The sequence below is a fragment of the Phaseolus vulgaris genome, chromosome 11, assembly GCF_051622355.1.
Source record: "Phaseolus vulgaris cultivar YP4 chromosome 11, ASM5162235v1, whole genome shotgun sequence".
Classification (NCBI taxonomy): Eukaryota; Viridiplantae; Streptophyta; class Magnoliopsida; order Fabales; family Fabaceae; genus Phaseolus; species Phaseolus vulgaris.
Window position 1 is genome coordinate 37,766,196 of NC_143508.1, and position 16,700 is coordinate 37,782,895.

The following is a 16,700-nucleotide window of genomic DNA, read 5'->3' on the forward strand; positions in this document are numbered from 1 at the left end:
AATCAAGGTGGTAAGATCAAGCACAAGAAGTGATTCAATGTTTTCCTAAAAACTACTTTAAGTTTTCTTAAAATCAGGTAACTGAACAAAAATAAATCTATTGATTTGGAAAACAATAGATTTATTTCTGAACTGCTGAAATGTTTTCAAAATTTTGTTAGGGCACAAAACAGTTTGTTGCAAACCGTTTTTTCTGTTAAGATGAGTTGGAAGTATTTTCAGAAAAACAATCTATTTAGTTTTGGTTTAACTTGTTGTTTTTATAACAACTTTTTAACTATTTTTTGAAAAGTTGTTAGAAATTGTTTTCTATATAAAGAGAGGTTATTCTCACATGAAAGGTTGTTGTGCAATCACGTTTTAAACAAAAATCAAACGTTTTCAGTGAGTGAGAAGGATTTGAAAGAGTTTTTGAAAGGTTTTCAAAAAGAACTTCAAGAGTGCTTGTTCTTTGGGTGCCTTGATCTTGGTGAAGGTGTTGGTGCTGTTGTGCTGCAATTTGAGCTACTGTTTTTCAGTTTCTTGCATCTTCTTTCAGGTGTTATCCTTCCTTAATTCATTCTTGTGTAAAGGTGTTTGTGTAAGTCACTTCTTGATATGGTTTCTTGAAGTGCAAGTAGTGCTAAAATAGGGTTTTTCAGCTTTGGTTGCCTTGTTCTTGTAAGGTTCAAGAACTGCAAGGTGTTGTGATTGGTTTAAACTATGTTTAGTGAATATCACCTTGGTGTGATGTGAAACTAGATGTAGCTCTTTATGAGTGAACTAGTATAAACTGTGATTGCATCATCCTTCTCGATCCTTGCACTTTTTACTGCTTAATTGGATAATCTGTAAGGAAATAAATCTGTTCTTTTCAAATTGAATATGTTATTTCTAGGCTTGCTCATACTGTTCTTTCTTGTTCTGAAAAATCTTTTAATCACAATTATTTTTTCTAAATCTAAGTGTTGACTGCTTTAAGAACAAACAATTTATTTACAATATTTTTGTTAAAGATTCACTTTCTTTAAAGAATTGTATTGTTCTCTTTGTATAAATCTTGTTCTTATAGCTCCTGTAAAAATAACTTATCTGGTTCTAGAAAATTTCTTTATTTGATCTCAATGCTAATCTGAATTAGTTCTGGTTTTGATAAAGTGTGCTGAACAATAAATCTGTTCTTTTCAATATCAATTTGTTCTTTATCTTCAAAATTACTGTAAACCAGTTTGTGTTTGTGAAAATTTTATAACTTCAATTCACCCCCGCCTCTCCCCCCCTCATGAACTTAAACACTAATAGACCCAACAAATTCAACCTTTAGGCTGGCGACATAGCAATCTCGTGCGACCTTCTGGTCTATATGTACTATAAGTATGTCACCGGATGCGGATGGAAACTTCATTGCAAGGTGTGGAGTTGATACTATTGTTCAGAGTAGGGTTAGAGACGACAATTCAAGTAAAATGTTGTATGAAGTGTTGGCATCGACTATCATATATCATATCTTGATAGTTTAGCGAAGATGTTTGTCTTCACCGAATGTGGTATATAAGTCAATATACCATTGAGTGTCCACTAATTCTCTAGAAAAACCAACTATCTGGTCGTCATATGGTTGGATTTCAGATTCTCGAATCCTAATCTTCTTGAAAGTTTTCCAGCAAAGAATGTCGACCAACCTCCCTTGATCTACCAACGTTTTCATGATGGCGAAGTTATCTACTTCTACAATGATGACCATAAGGTCATCATCTTGTATTGGGTTTGTTGCTTTGAAATAATCATCTGTGAAGAGTATTGGTGGTATCCTCGGTTGGGCAATGGCCAAGGTCAAATTCACCGACTGAATAGTCCGAAGGTGTTTCTTCTGAGCAGAGCTCGAACATCCTCTTCATGCAAATCCACCAACGATTGTATTCATCACCTCTCTCCTACTTCTGCATTAAGGCTCAGTCCTTCTTGGGGTTTAACTCTTTTGTTGTTGTTTCTCTGGGCGTCGGTCGTTGTCATGATGACGTCGAGGATAATGTTCCCTTCATTCGTCCATTCTAGCATAATTTTCCCTCTCAGGGGATCTATGGGAACTTCTATTAGCAATTTGGACAAACTTGTGTAGGTGTCCGACCTGAATAAGCTTTTCTATCTTTTCTTTCAATGCTTATCATTTTTCGATCGTGTGGTTGAATTTGTGATGATATCGTCATTATCTTGATGTATTAACATCCTTTGGACTATGTAGTTTTCGTGACGCTGGATGAGGTCGTTATTTAGTGCCTCCCTAACAACATTCAAAAGGGTATAACTATGAAACTAAGGACCTCAGTTTTCTTTGTACTTATCGGTTCTTCCGATCGCATTTTGGTCGCCTCGATCTTTCTCTTTTCCTTTGTCTCCACCATTATCTACTTGGACTTGATTGCGATAATCATGCAATTCCTCGAGTTGCATGACTTTGTTGCTCGCTGCCTCAATTCGTCTAAGTTAGCCACTGGTTTTTTACATAGACTACCGACGAACGGGCCTAGCCGGAATGTTGTCATTAAGTGATGCATGGCTACCCCTTGGCTGAGATTCCAAATATTTAAGGATAATTTACTGAATATCTGCATGAAGGTTCGAAGCGACTCACCTCTCTATTGTCGTATGTTGACAAGTACAATAGATGTGAGATGATGCGGTCGACTTGTTGCAAACTGGGTGTCAAACTTGGATTAAAGTGTTCTACAACAATCCACTGAGTCAGAGGCAAGCCTTGTGAACCAAATGAGTGCCCCTCCCTTTAGTGAGGTTGGGAATACTCGACACAACACCAAGTTACCTGATGTATAGAGATTCATCTGCATTTTGTAAACGTCGATATGCTCGTCCGAACCCGTGATATTGTCGTACCGATCGATGTTCAACCTTTTCCAGTTATGACGAAGTTGTGCTTCCATGATTTCATCGATAAAGGGGTGTCCCTTTGGTTTGTCCTTCAGAATGTGAGTATGCTCTGAATGTTGCGTGGAAAACTGGTAAATCTAAGTTTGGACGATAATCGTCCTCTCTTAGTTTTATGTGTGTTCGGATCTTTGTGGGGAGGGTTGTCTCTCAACTTCTATACCTAACCCTTGAGGCCTTGGTCCGGGTGGTGGTCTTCTTACTTTTGGATTTGGCCTTTGATGTTTGCGCTCTGTTCCAGGTATAGCTCTGGCTAGTTGCCACTTCATTTAGTCATTCTCTTCTCGGAGTAGTACGTCCTCCTCGTTCTTCTAGTGGAGGGCTTATATCTCCTCCCTGTTCTTCTAACGTATTTTTGCTACCTCTCTTTGCAATGTGTGGAGCATATGTGCTTGTTCGGGTTCCATCATTTTTTCATTCGTCATTTGTCTTGTTGCAACCATTAATGCTCTCTTGAATCTATCTTAACTCCACGGTGGACGCCAATTGTACTTGTATAGACTGATAGTGCCTAGATAGTACCTAATACCAGTTGGAATAATTATCTTTGATCCCTCGATCGCTTCTCCTTTCTCTTCTAGTTCTCACTCCTTGGTGCTTGATTGCTCGCCCTTCCTCTTCTCGTACTCACTTTCTGGTATTCATTTAAGAGTTAACTTGCAAAAGGTTCTCCGACAATCACGTAAGTGCTCTGTATAACAGTGAATGATGCATTGATTAAAAGGGTACCTTACTCTTTTGTAGCAATGCTTATTTATAATGTTTAGAAGTGAAGTATCTCACTTATGGACCATTTTTTGGCACGTATCTTTAATAAAACAGTATTAACGAATTTATTTTGTAGTTACCAGATTTCAAGGGGTGTTACCTAAATTTGTAGGATGTTACCCAATTTATTATATATTCTTTATTTGCTATTTAATGTAACTAGTTCACTCGATTGGTCGGTCACCAATGCCAAGTGACATGATTTACTCAGTTCCGACTGATAGGCTTCTAATTTTTACATTCTAATTTTTACATACGCTTCTAATTTTGTAAAATCGTATTTTGAATTGGCAATTTCTTTCCATTAAATCATATTCTTGGTATACGATTTATCTAATTCTGAAATTTAAAAAAAAATTCGCCCAGTTTGCAGAATTTCTATTTTAAATTGCAGTAGTTTTCTTTTATTATTCTTTGCTTATCACATGTGGAACCCACGGTTTTATCTTAGAAATTTGAAACTTCCCATGCAATTGAAGGATGAGTTACGTAAAGAGGAAGAGAAAAAAAAAAAGTGGGTCCATGTGCGGCGTCTCGGTTTGCCTTTCTTGCACCATGTGGATTGTAAATGTTGGGCTTTGGTTGAAAGGCCCACTGTTTTTGTTTTGCTTTTGTTATCTCCACCACAATATTTTTTCTTAAATAAATGTTGAATATATGCATGATGGTATGAGTATATTCAACAAAAACATTGCGTTTGGGTATCTGTACAATCATATGCATCATCTTTACTCAATATTTTTTTTATAAGAAAAACATAAAATCAAAAATTTAAAATTTAAAAAATATCAACTCAAATAGATTTTAACCTTTAGAATTACATGATTCTTAGATTTTTGTTAATAGAAAACGTAGAAACAATGTCTGTCCATTTTGGTTCCCTTTTTTAAAAAAAATTCTTCACATTTTCTCAAAAGCCTAGCTCATAATAACACAAACCTTTTCAAATAGTTTAATCTTTAGAACTACACAAATTATGATTTTTTGTTATGAACAAAAATACGTAGAATCAAGGTTTATCCTTCTCAAAAAAAAAATTCAAAAATACCTTCTTTATTTTTTTTTTCTATTTTTGGGGAAAATAAACTTTTTGAAAAATCAAACTCATTTTGCATATTTAATTAAGGGTATCGTCTTTGGACATGCGTTGTAGGAGTACTAATACCTTCTCTACATGTAACCGACTCCCCAACCCTAACTATGATTCGTAGACCATATTTTTTTAATTTTTATGTAGTTTTCTACAATAAACTATGATGGCAAATCTATTCTCTGTTTTTCATTTATAAAATTTATGATTTTTGGTTTGTTGTTCGCTTCATGACCCCGATTGCGACACAAATGTCTACGTGTGAGATATTCAATCTTTTACCTCTTAAATTAAGAAAAAAAACATTGTTTTGAATTAAGAAAACTAAATAGAAATTTCAATTAAATAATAGAATTAATTTGTCAACAAGCATTCAAAAATCATTCCAATACCAAATATTAGAATTGGAAAAGACTACATGGTCTAGCATAATATGTTACAGAGAATTGAATAACAAAACCAAAATGCACAAAATCTCATAATTCAATGTGAAAATCACAAGAGAATCAACATAAAAAGGTTTAGCCTTCCACATGGAAGACAAGAAGAAAATTACAAAGAAGAAAAGAGTACAAAATAAAAAATAGAAAAATTACTACAAATCCAACCAAAACTGTTGGAGAATAGGCAATAGTCTTTTTAGGTTTGAATCAAGCTCCATTTATAGGTTTCCTTAGGTCATGAATCTGTTTTAGAGGTGTGATCATGGACTTGAACAGTGGACTAATCCAGTCCAAAGAAGTAGAATTTGCCAAAGATAGTCCAATAGGTCTTGAATAGCTATACGGTATAATGATCCATTGTATTATCTTTTTAGTCTTTAAAGCATTTTATTCCTTTATTGCAACTTTCCAAAGTCACTAGAATTACAAAAAACAATCACCTATAACTCAAAATATCATCAAAACAAGATAAGTAGATCAATGCACATACAATATAAATTTAATCAATAATTGTCGTTAAGGTCCAATTAAACCTAATAATGTAAATTCTAATTAAGATAGTAGATTTATTCTCAATTACTATCAAGAAAGCTAAGATTCAATATTCTAAATGTGAGTAAAAAATTAGTCATAAGTTGGTTGATCACATAACTTGAAAACTCTCATTTAATAATATCATAAAACATTTCAATATTCATAAGCTATTAAAAATTTATGATCATCTAATGGTATCGAAACTTTTATATGCCTTTATTATCTAAATCATCCACATTCTAAGGTATCAAATTTCCCCCAAAAAAACACAATGGTTATAGAAGGAAGTTCAATCTGATTAACTACAAATCTACCTAAATATGGGGAAATATTTGGATGTTTTGTTTATGATAAATTGTAAAAAGGTGGAATAGAGGTAAACATACAATGAGAACTATCAATATATTTTATACATTCTAGAGATATTAAAATTAAGTTCTCTATGAACCAACATTCTATAGAAGATCTCCCAAAATCTTACTGAACAACTCTTACTAAGCAGATGGTGAGTGGTTTGGATTAACCAAATCCTTTTTATTCTCGATAAGCAAACTGAGTCAACTATAGTATAATTGAGGATTGTCGTATCCACAGGGAATTAATGTTTATCACAATAGATATATCTCTTAAGATAAAGTGATGCGAAAACAATGGTTGATTCATATATTTTGTAAATAACTATTATAATAATACTACTGTAATATTTAAATAGAGAAAACAATGAAGTAAAGGAATAATAATATAGTACAAATGTTGAGATTGAAAGAGCTTTGTTAATCCTTCTTATTATTGTTATTTACAAATGCTATGTTTATTCAAACTCCTTGTTCCTTATGTCCAAACCAAGTCGATTCCTCGCGCGAGGTTATCTAGAACCATAAACTATCCCAATCAACTTTTGCATTGTTATAGCTTATTTTGGCATTAAGATGAAAAATTCACCATAGTCTCAACTTTGCGCTCTATGGCTAATGAGTCCTATGGCTGGTTCAATAGGGTTCAGATACATGAAATTGACTTCCGGCCTCATTCATGCTCCATGGGAAATCAATGGTTGTTCCTCAACATTGAGCATTAAGCACACTACCAAGCCTAAGTAATTTGAATCTCAACTAAAAAAAACATTCATAAACAACAGTAACTTAAGGAATATCAAATTATTATTCAATCCCTAGACGGCACTACAAGAAAATCACGAAATAGAAACCAAATTTAGAGACAAAAAATAATTAGTTGTTATAGTGACTAAATTAGAGACCGTTTTAGAGACTAAAAACTTTTTTGGTTTCTAAATTAGTTTCTATTATGTTAAATGGTTTCTAAATTGGTATCTAATTAGCTACCAAGGTTTTTGTTACCAAATTTACAATCTAAATAATTGGTAGTTAAAACCTTGGTAGCTAATTAGATACCAATTTATAAACTATTTCACAATAATAGAAACTAATTTAGAAACCAAAATTTTTTTTAGTCTCTAAAATGGTCTCTAATTTAGTCACTATACCAACTAATTATATTTTATATCTAAAATTGGTTTCTATTTCATGATTTTATTGTAGTGGGGTAGTTTTAGCAACTCACAATAAGATCTTACAATGAATACTCACAATGAGAAGCTACAGCACAATAAACATGGATCCTTTAAATGTTGTTAGCCAACTTCTTGATCCTTTCCTCCAGAGTCTTGTCTAGGCTTCAACCTTAAGTCTTTCTTATGATTTCTCTCTTATGTCTCTCAATGCCTCTCTTACTCTTAGTGGTTTTGCCTCTCGATGGTTTTAAAATGTTGCCCTGAGGTCCCTATTTATAGTATTTTAGAATGGAGCTCCAAGGGAATCCTGAGATTTGGTATTCTCTTAGCGCAAGAGAATCCACTCAACATATTGGTTTTCTTCATGTTGGAGCAATCTTTGGGCTTCAAGCCTATTTCTTATGCTTTTTTAGATTCTCAAACTCAGAATTTGATAAAGATTAGCTCTAATCTAAGCCCAATGCTTTGCTTTTCTTGGCCATGAAGTAAATTTGGCTTGGCTTTGGCTTCAAGCAAAATCTATCTCCTTCTATTTTTGGTGCATGAGGGTTTCAAGCCTTTCTTAAGAGAAATTAGGCTTTCTTCATGGTGAAGGACTTTTTGTGCTCAACCCTTTTGGATTCTCTCAACCATTTGAGATCTAGAATTCTTCATTTGATTTTACCTCAATTAGCTTAATGCATTGTAGAAGAGCTCATCGTTTTGAGTGTTTTCTTGAAACTTGTTTTTTTGCACTAAATCCACCAGTCTTTCTTCATGCATTGAGCGAATTGACTCTTTTTGCTCTTTCCCAATTTTGTTGTTTTTCTGCCCTTTTCACAAGAATTCTCCATATTTCATCTTTTCTTCTTCTCCCTTGAGTGTAATTGCTTTTGGAGGGAATTATTATGCTTTCCAGTTCATTTTATAGATTTACTAGACAAAATGCATGTTAATTGACCTATGATTCTACTCTATTTTAGCCCCTATCAATAGGTTCTGCTTCTACTCGTACAACAGGTGCATATACAAGAAAAACATGGAAAAGAGTGAGGTCTTTATAAGCCTTGAATATCAATCTTAATAACTTTAACAAATAAAACAAACAATGAGGCTTATGACTTCACCTATAACCGTAATAATGGAGCCTATGACTTGTCTTGACAACTATAAGACTTAATCTCACTTTATGATATGATTCCAATAACATGAAAGAGATATAATATGGACATGTTATGGATTCAACAAGAGTTGGAATATGATTAGGCACTTTTCTAGAATTGGATCAATGTTCTTAACATTCAAGAACTCACCAAATCACAAGCAACCAAGCCAAACTCATATAGAAACCCATTTTATGACAAATGAACCGATTAAAACAACCTAGGAATTAAATGAACTGAACAAAAACAAGATAAGATGCAAATGAACCAATTAAAACAAGATAGAAAGCAAATGAATCGATTAAAAGCAAGCTAGAACACAAATGAACTGATTAAAATGACTAGAAATATCTAAGACATGTTTTAGAGTTTGTTTGGGAATGAAAATGGATGAATAAGATAGAAGGAAGAAGAGAACTTATGTGGTTGGAGTCCTTGGAGAGAGGAGCACGCCACTTAAAGGATGCAAACCTTCAAGATGAGTGTAGTTGTCGCCACTTGAGGTTCCAAGAGTCACTACAAAAAAGCTTGTAAGTTGTGGCGGTTTTAATATGGCGGTTATTAAAAACCGCCACAATTATCCGTATAATACGACATTTTAATAACTGTCACAATTATCCTTCAAAATATGTCATTTAGAAACGCCACAAATTTCCTTTTATTCCCTCCATCATATTTACTTTATTTCCCTCTCATAAAATTTCATTTCCCACACTTACTCAAAATTTTAATTTTCCAAAATCCTATTCTCTCGTTCCATCCTCCAAAAGTTTCCAACCCCCTCTTCTTCTCCTAGCTCTGTTAAACCTCGCCCCTCTCGTAAGTACAAACCCTCCAAAGAGAATGACCCTCCCTCCTCCGATCCCAATCTCGTCGTCCCTTCCCCCGCTAAGTTCAAGAGCCCCTTGCCCCCGAGACCACCCTCTTCCAACACTCTGAAGCGCAAGCTCGCCACCGCCGCCGATGCCCTAACCGAAAATTCACTTCATGCGCCCTCCGATTTCGTTAAGGTTGGTTTCTCCTGTTTTCAATTTATCAGTTTCCAAAGCCTTCTATCTAACTCTGATTTCTCTCTTCTTGCCTTTGTCGCAGGTTATTGTGAGGATGAGGCCGCTCTTCCTCGACAAGGATGAAGGAGATCCCATTGTTCAGAAGGTTTCCAATGATTTATTGTCCATCAATGGCCACAAATTCACCTTCGATTTCGTTGCTTACCAGCGGCGTGTGGACTGCGTGTTACGTGAGATACCATTGGAGCCATACGACGTTGTTTCTTCAGTAGGTGAGTTTCTTGAGAGAAAGATGAAAAGAAGGGAGATGGTTATGCACATTGCCACGCACACCAGGTGTTTGGTCTTGTTTGTGGTTGCGGTTGTGCTGCACGCATGTACCAAAGTGCTTGCTGCAGTTTATGGACCCAAAGCTGGAACCAAGAAGAATGAAAATCCTGAAAAAGCATTCGTTGAAATTATTTGGAAGCCGAAGACTGGACAAATTGGTTGGAACAATGCTAAACTCTGCTCTTTCTTTTCATTTTAAAATAAAAAAAATAATATATGTTTTCCATGGTTTAGGAAAAGTGGAGGAGTATGAGATGATATTGAAGAAGACTTTGGAAAGCATTTGCATTCGACCGATATATCCCAACACCACAACTACAGTTTTGTTCAGGCAAGTTTTGTTACATGTTTTGGATTCAAATAACTATGTTTTTTATTCTTATTTGGTAAGAACTATGTTGTTCTGCAGTTCTTTTGTGTGAATGTTCTCAGTTAAAATTGGAATTTTATTTTCTTGCCTTCTCATATTTATTGTCGTTGGTGATTTCTTTGTAAGTATATTATGACATATGTTATTTGTAGTTTACTGATAACTTAACTCTTTACTCATTGATTCTACTACAGGTTGTTCAGGATGATGATGTTGTATCCTACTTAAATGTTCAGTTTTTATATGATTGATATGGTAATTGTTTCTTTATGGTATGTTTGGGTGGAGGGGGAGGAGTTAAAATAGGGGTGACGAATTTGAATGGGTTGTTTTGTATGAGATAGAAATAGGCAGGAGAAAATTAAAAGGTGAATCTGTCTCACAAATACTTCTTCACTCTATTTTTTTTTTTACCTTAGTGTGTATCTCTCTCCTGGTTTCTTCTTCGTTTCTCTTCAACAAAATAATTTTTTTTTCTTTATTTCTCAACTTTTTTTTTCAATTATCGTTTTTATTTTTATTCACTTTATTTCTACACCAAACAAACCCTTAAGGTTATGATGTTGGGTACTCTTACTGCAACCTCCCTTTTAAATTGGGGCATTCTTCACTTTATAATTTGATTCACTGTGACATGTATTCCCTTAGGATTTTAGTCTGATGGTGAAAGTACAATGCAACTTGTGTTTCAATTTTAACCTTGTTAAATGGGTAATGTTGGTCTATTATTTTACTTGACCTTGTTATAGTCTCTTCAAAATTGGTGGAAAATACTATAATAGGTTTTCTAAATAATTGGTTTGTGTGTGGTCCAATGCCTTATCATTTTCTTCCCTTTTCAGACTATTTCAGATTTGTGTTGGAAGCTAGCTCAACTCCAAGATACATACATTTTACAAGGTATTTTCTCAACCCTCAACTATTTGGAAGAAATTCAATTTTATAAATATGTCATAATGTGTTGGGATATGCTGGTTAGAATTTTGTGTATATTTTCCAATTTTAGATTGGTTCTCCAAGTTTCTGTTCTTAGTCATAGCTAACTTTTAAATTGGGTTGCAGTTTATTGTCTTCTCTTCTGATAATGTTTATAATATAAGGATAATCGGTTGTTATTTTCTCAATGATGCTTCTAGGCATGAATGATCCACAATAGAATATCAATTTGTTAAACTTTTCTTTCATATATTTGATAAAAATACTTTATATATTTTATCGTCCTAAGACAACTTGTTCTCACATGGAATTCGGTGTCCATGTTGTGTGGTTTTGGATGATCTTTCTTTGCAGGAAGAATTTCAATTGGCAATCTTCAAAAACAAGAAAAAGGATAACATTTTTGCAACTCGGGTACTATACACATCCTACTTATACTGCTTTTGCTCTCTTGATAGTAATAAGTATGCAAGCATTTGTGAATGACTATAGATTGTCCAAAAGAAATTTTCATTGTAATCTTTGGATCAACAATTTGCAATAAAAGTAGGGTATTGAAGAAATTTTCTATTTTGGTGAACCATTTGTTGTCCACTATAGTTGTCCACTATCCTCGTGAATGATATGATGTGTGCCCAGCAGTTTTTTTGCTTTTAAAACATTGGAACATTCTTTACGTGAGTTGTCTTGCTAAATACATTTTATTCCCTATTTGCTTAATGCAGTTATGAGATGAATGATGACATGGTTATTGATTTAAAACTTTTTCTCGGTTACACGAGTATTATCTTTTAATACATATGATGTGAAGGGATGAGTTGCTATTGAAGTATGAAATAGTTGTGAACTAGGATAAGGATAGTTAGTTCAGTGGCCATTTTCTTAAATAGCATATGAATTTAGATTGGGTTATAAAATAAAATTTACGAAGCACAAGTGCAATATTAGGAACTTTTCTCCTTGAACAGTTAAAGGTATCAACTAATATTTTGTGAATTCATTATGGTCGATTGCAATTCAAGTGTTAGTTTATCCTTTACAATATAAAATTTCTATGTTGTTATGTTTTTCATTATCTATATAATTAACATTCATTTTGGTCCTCTAAAAATATGAGGTTAGATTGGTTCTCCAAAGATTGTTGCTTTGATGATAATTAATGGCATTGGTTTTCCTTCAAAAAACAATTTGATGATAAAATGTGAAATTTTAAAACCAATTTGATCATGTTACTGATTTGATGTATTTATAAATTGAGGACCAGTGTTGTGTTGGTATCATCTTTGAAAGACCAATATTGTCATTTAAACTAAATTTACACGTATCATGCAACTTAGTCTACGGGTGATGGTGGGACTAGTCTGGTTTCTTGTCTGTCTCATAACACAAACGGTTTCTTGAATGACACATTTTATGGCATGCATTGGTTTTTTATTTAGTCTGGAAATAAGATGCACACCTCTCTTGCGACTAGTTTTATTTGAAAATTTTTTGGTTGTTGAATGCTAACCCTAGTTAGTATCTATCCTATTTTTTCGTGTGTATTGCCGCTAAGTTGACAACCCTTATGGTATCTGCAGGAGTTGATAATCACCATTTCATCGGCAGTCATACTCCATCACGAAACCAGAATATATCACCAAGCTCAAGTGGAGGTAGTAAGACAAATTAGGATTGGAAATTTACTTGTAATATATTTAGAAAGTTAAACAATTTATATTTTGACAATTTAATTTACTAGTTGTTTGGATTAGTTTAACATTATAAATTTTGTTTTCTCAATCAATGAATGAAGTCATCTTTTGATTATTATATTTATCAATTTTAATTATATTATGAAACATAAATGTGTAGTGAAATTTAATTATAATATCAAATTAATTAATATTATAAAATCAAATTATAAAATAGAATTAAATAAATTATTATAAATGTTAAAAATAAAATTAAAGTTTAATTATAATATGAAATTAAATAATATTATGAAATGAAATTATAAAATAGAATTAAATAAATTATTATAAATATTAAAAATAAAATTAAATATTTAATATTCGAATTATGACAATTATAAAGTGTATTATAAATGCCATACTATATTGTATTAAGTGGCAGTTAAAACTGCCACTATTTACGTTAGAATTGGTTTACCCAGTTTTAAAATTATGACATTTATAACTGACGCCAATTACACGTTTAAAATCGCCACTTTATACAATGCATAATATGGCGTCTGCTACAACGGTTCTCAATTGACCGCCACATTAAACTTTGTGGCGGCAAGAATTCTGGCGGTACGCGGTACCGCCACAGACGTATAATGCGGCGGTTAAAAACGCCAGTTTTTGCGAAAATAACCGCCGCTTTATACACGTTTTTTTGTAGTGAGTGCACTCAAGATAAGACTAGAATAGGAGAAGACACAAGTCTCTCAATCAGTCACCAATTTGGGAGAATCTCTTTACTCAAAATTTCAAATCTATATTTGAAGGACTCAAGCCCTCCTTTTATAAGAGAAGGACCGGTCAAGAGTTTACAAGAAGCTTACAAAGGAAGCAATCCAAGGTTGCCTTGCAACTCTTCCACTTCTAGCACCTAAAGTGGAGAATGAAGGGATACCTTTCTAGACTATTCCTAAAGCTAATATCTAAAGATGCTTTACACAAGAGGTATCTTTAGGTTTCTCTCTTAGCACCTATCTAAACACTATTCTATATTATTTACAAATTTATACAAAAGAAACTATAAAGAGAAATGTTCCGGCCGGTTGACCAGGGACGTCTTTGCGCGTGGCCTATCCCCGCGGGCTAGGGCACCTTCGTTCTGCACCGCCTGTGTGTACCTGAAAAAGAAGTGAACAAAGGGGCACCCTCGCGGCCGTTTGCACTCCGACGATCAAGTCAGCTGGCGAGAAACATCAAAGTGACACACCCCCGTATCGGAGCACCGCAAATGAATGCTCTGAAGGTGGTCTAATCACTGAGTAACTAATGCTTTTTCTCCCTAATTGCTTGTGCGTACAGTGGGTGCGCGAGCAAGCAACTAGAGTGTATCTGTGTGTGTTCTCCCAAAAAACTCCCGATCCCCGTCTCCCACGTCTAAAGCCCCCTTTAAACGTCTCTAGCATTTAAAGCGTCTTAAAGCGCATTTAAGGATAAAACGTTCAGCGCCTTTAAGACGTTCAAAACGCCTAAGGTGTTTAAAGTGCCTTTAAAGCGTTCGAAACGTAAACTTAATTACTTTGAAATAATCTTAATTACCTCATACCTGAAAAACTATCTGGAAAACATTGATGTTTCTGTTCTTCCCGCCACGTGTCCTCCTGACTTGACCGTTATTCTACGTGGAGGGCCTCACAGCACTGCAACCCAACTTAGGGATATTTCGTCGTGTGAGTCCTCATTCCTTGGAGTGCATCTGGCGCAAGGGGTAACTTTTTGGGTGCCAACTCATGCGCCCCAACCTCTAGTCACTCGCCCTGGAAGTGTATCCACCTTCCTCTCGCACCCTGCACCTGGTTTCCCCTAGGCATGACCTTCTCTTGAGTCATATCTATCCCAAGGGTCTCCCTGAAATGGCATGGATACTTCACGAGTCAGGCTACTCCCTACTGGCGCTAGTACTATGGCCTTGAAGCCACCTTACTCTTCTCTTTATCACTGTTCTGAGTTGTCGAGGTCTGAGGCCTTCCCGTGGTGTCACTCCCTCCATGGTCTTTCCTACCCATGGGTATCGGGGAGTAACACCGTCGACGCCTTGCTTGGCAACGCCCTATCTTGGCGACGCCTTGTTTTGGTGACACCTTCTCTAGGCGACGCCTTATCTTGGTGACGCCTTGTTTTGGCGATGCCTTCTCTAGGCGACGCCTGATGCAGTCAATCTGTTGACTTTGGCCTTGACTTTGACTTTGACTTTGGTCAACGCCCGGGGACGGGACGGTACAAGAGATATTAATTGAAGCCCATTCTTGAAAGCTTGTAGTCTTCTTTGGGCTTTAGGCTTGGTCCTCTCTTTATTTTAATTCTTCTTTAATTTTTTAGAAGACTAGAAGGAAGATCTTCAAATGTTTGGGTGAATAACCTCTTCCTCCATTAGTAAAATCCTCTCTTATTTGATCTCTATCATGCTCCCCGAGTTGGAGAGAATTCGACCATGAATTTTGAATCCCTGCATATAACAAAGTCAGTTTACTTTTACAATTAACAGTTGAATAAGAAAAAGGCAAACATGACTTAGAATTTGGAAGCAGTGGGAGTTCAGAAAAGGAGGTCCTATAAACAGACCAAGTTGGAAAAAATTGTTTGGGAATGATGATATTTTTTGAAAAAGTCCTCTTAAATGGTGAAAACCATTAGGAAGTATGAAAAAATCATGCCTAACATTCTTTAACCAATTTGGTGTTGAAATAGGAACCTTGGGTAATGAAAAAGGTAAAGAAGAAGAATACCTTTGAGGTTCAACTTGAGGCATAACACAAGTCAACATGATTGATTTAGTGGATAAAGTGGTGTGACTTAGTTTAGTACTTACTTCTTTTGCTTTCTCATTTTCTCTTTTAGTTTTCATTTTTATTTGGTCCTCATGAACCTCTTTGGGAGAGAGGGGTTTTAAAATAACCTTGCGCCCTTGGAAGGAAAAAGACATTGTATTGGATATGCCATCATGTAAAACATGTCTATCATATTGCCAAGGCCTTCCTAAAAGAATATGAGTTGCTTCCATGGGCACAACATCACATAAAACCTCATCTTTATACTTTCCTATTGCAAAGTTAATGAGGACTTGTTTGTTAATAACCATGATTTCACCTTCGGTCCTTAACCATTGCAATTTATAAGGCTTGGTATGAGAGATAGTGGGTAAGGATAACTTCTCCACAACTCTTGTACTAGCCACATTAGTTCAACTATCCCCATCAATAATCAAGGAACATAACTTGTTGTTGATAAGACAGCGGGTGTGAAAAATATTTTCTCTTTGGGTATCATCCAAAGATTTTGGAATTTTTCCCAACATTCACCTTATCATCAATAAGTCACCTTCACAAAGACTTTCGCTCTCAATCTCACTTGATGGCTTATAAGGTGAACAATACCTAGATGAATTGGAATCATGCTCACTAACTACTACCCCATTATGCACAAACATATTCCTTTTAGAAGGGCAATTAGAAGCTATGTGACCATATCCCAAACATTTAAAACATTTCTTACTAGATGATTTGATTGGTGATATATGAGTAGAAGTAGAAGGCTTAGACTCTTTAGGGTTGAAAGAAGAATCTTTAGAAGGAAGGTTTGAAAAAGTGTTTTTATTTTTCCAAGAATTGTTGTAGTAGCCATCATTGGGAGAGGTTTTAAAAGAATTTTTCTTTGCAAGTTGAGATTCAACCTTCATTGCAAGGTGAACCAAAGATGAATACTCTTGAAGTTCAACAATATCTTGAATATCCCTTCTTAGACCACTCACAAACCTAGCTATCATATCTTTCTCACTCTCTTTCATGTTTATTTTAAGTAAAAGCGTTTCTAACTCCTTAAAATAAGCATCCACACTTAGCATGCCTTGTTGAAACCGTTGGAGCTTCAACATTAGGTCTTTCCTAAAGGGTGGTGGCACGAATC

General features: G+C 34.9%; 1 long non-coding RNA gene across 1 annotated transcript; it reads left to right on the forward strand.

Annotated features, from left to right (window-relative positions):
- Positions 1 to 10,614: 10,614 nt before the first annotated feature.
- LOC137824087 (uncharacterized) lies at positions 10,615 to 12,888 on the forward strand. Its single transcript, XR_011083211.2, has 3 exons — positions 10,615 to 11,040; positions 11,431 to 11,490; positions 12,657 to 12,888. It is a non-coding gene; the product is annotated as an uncharacterized LOC137824087 (long non-coding RNA).
- The last annotated feature ends 3,812 nt before the right edge of the window (positions 12,889 to 16,700 follow it).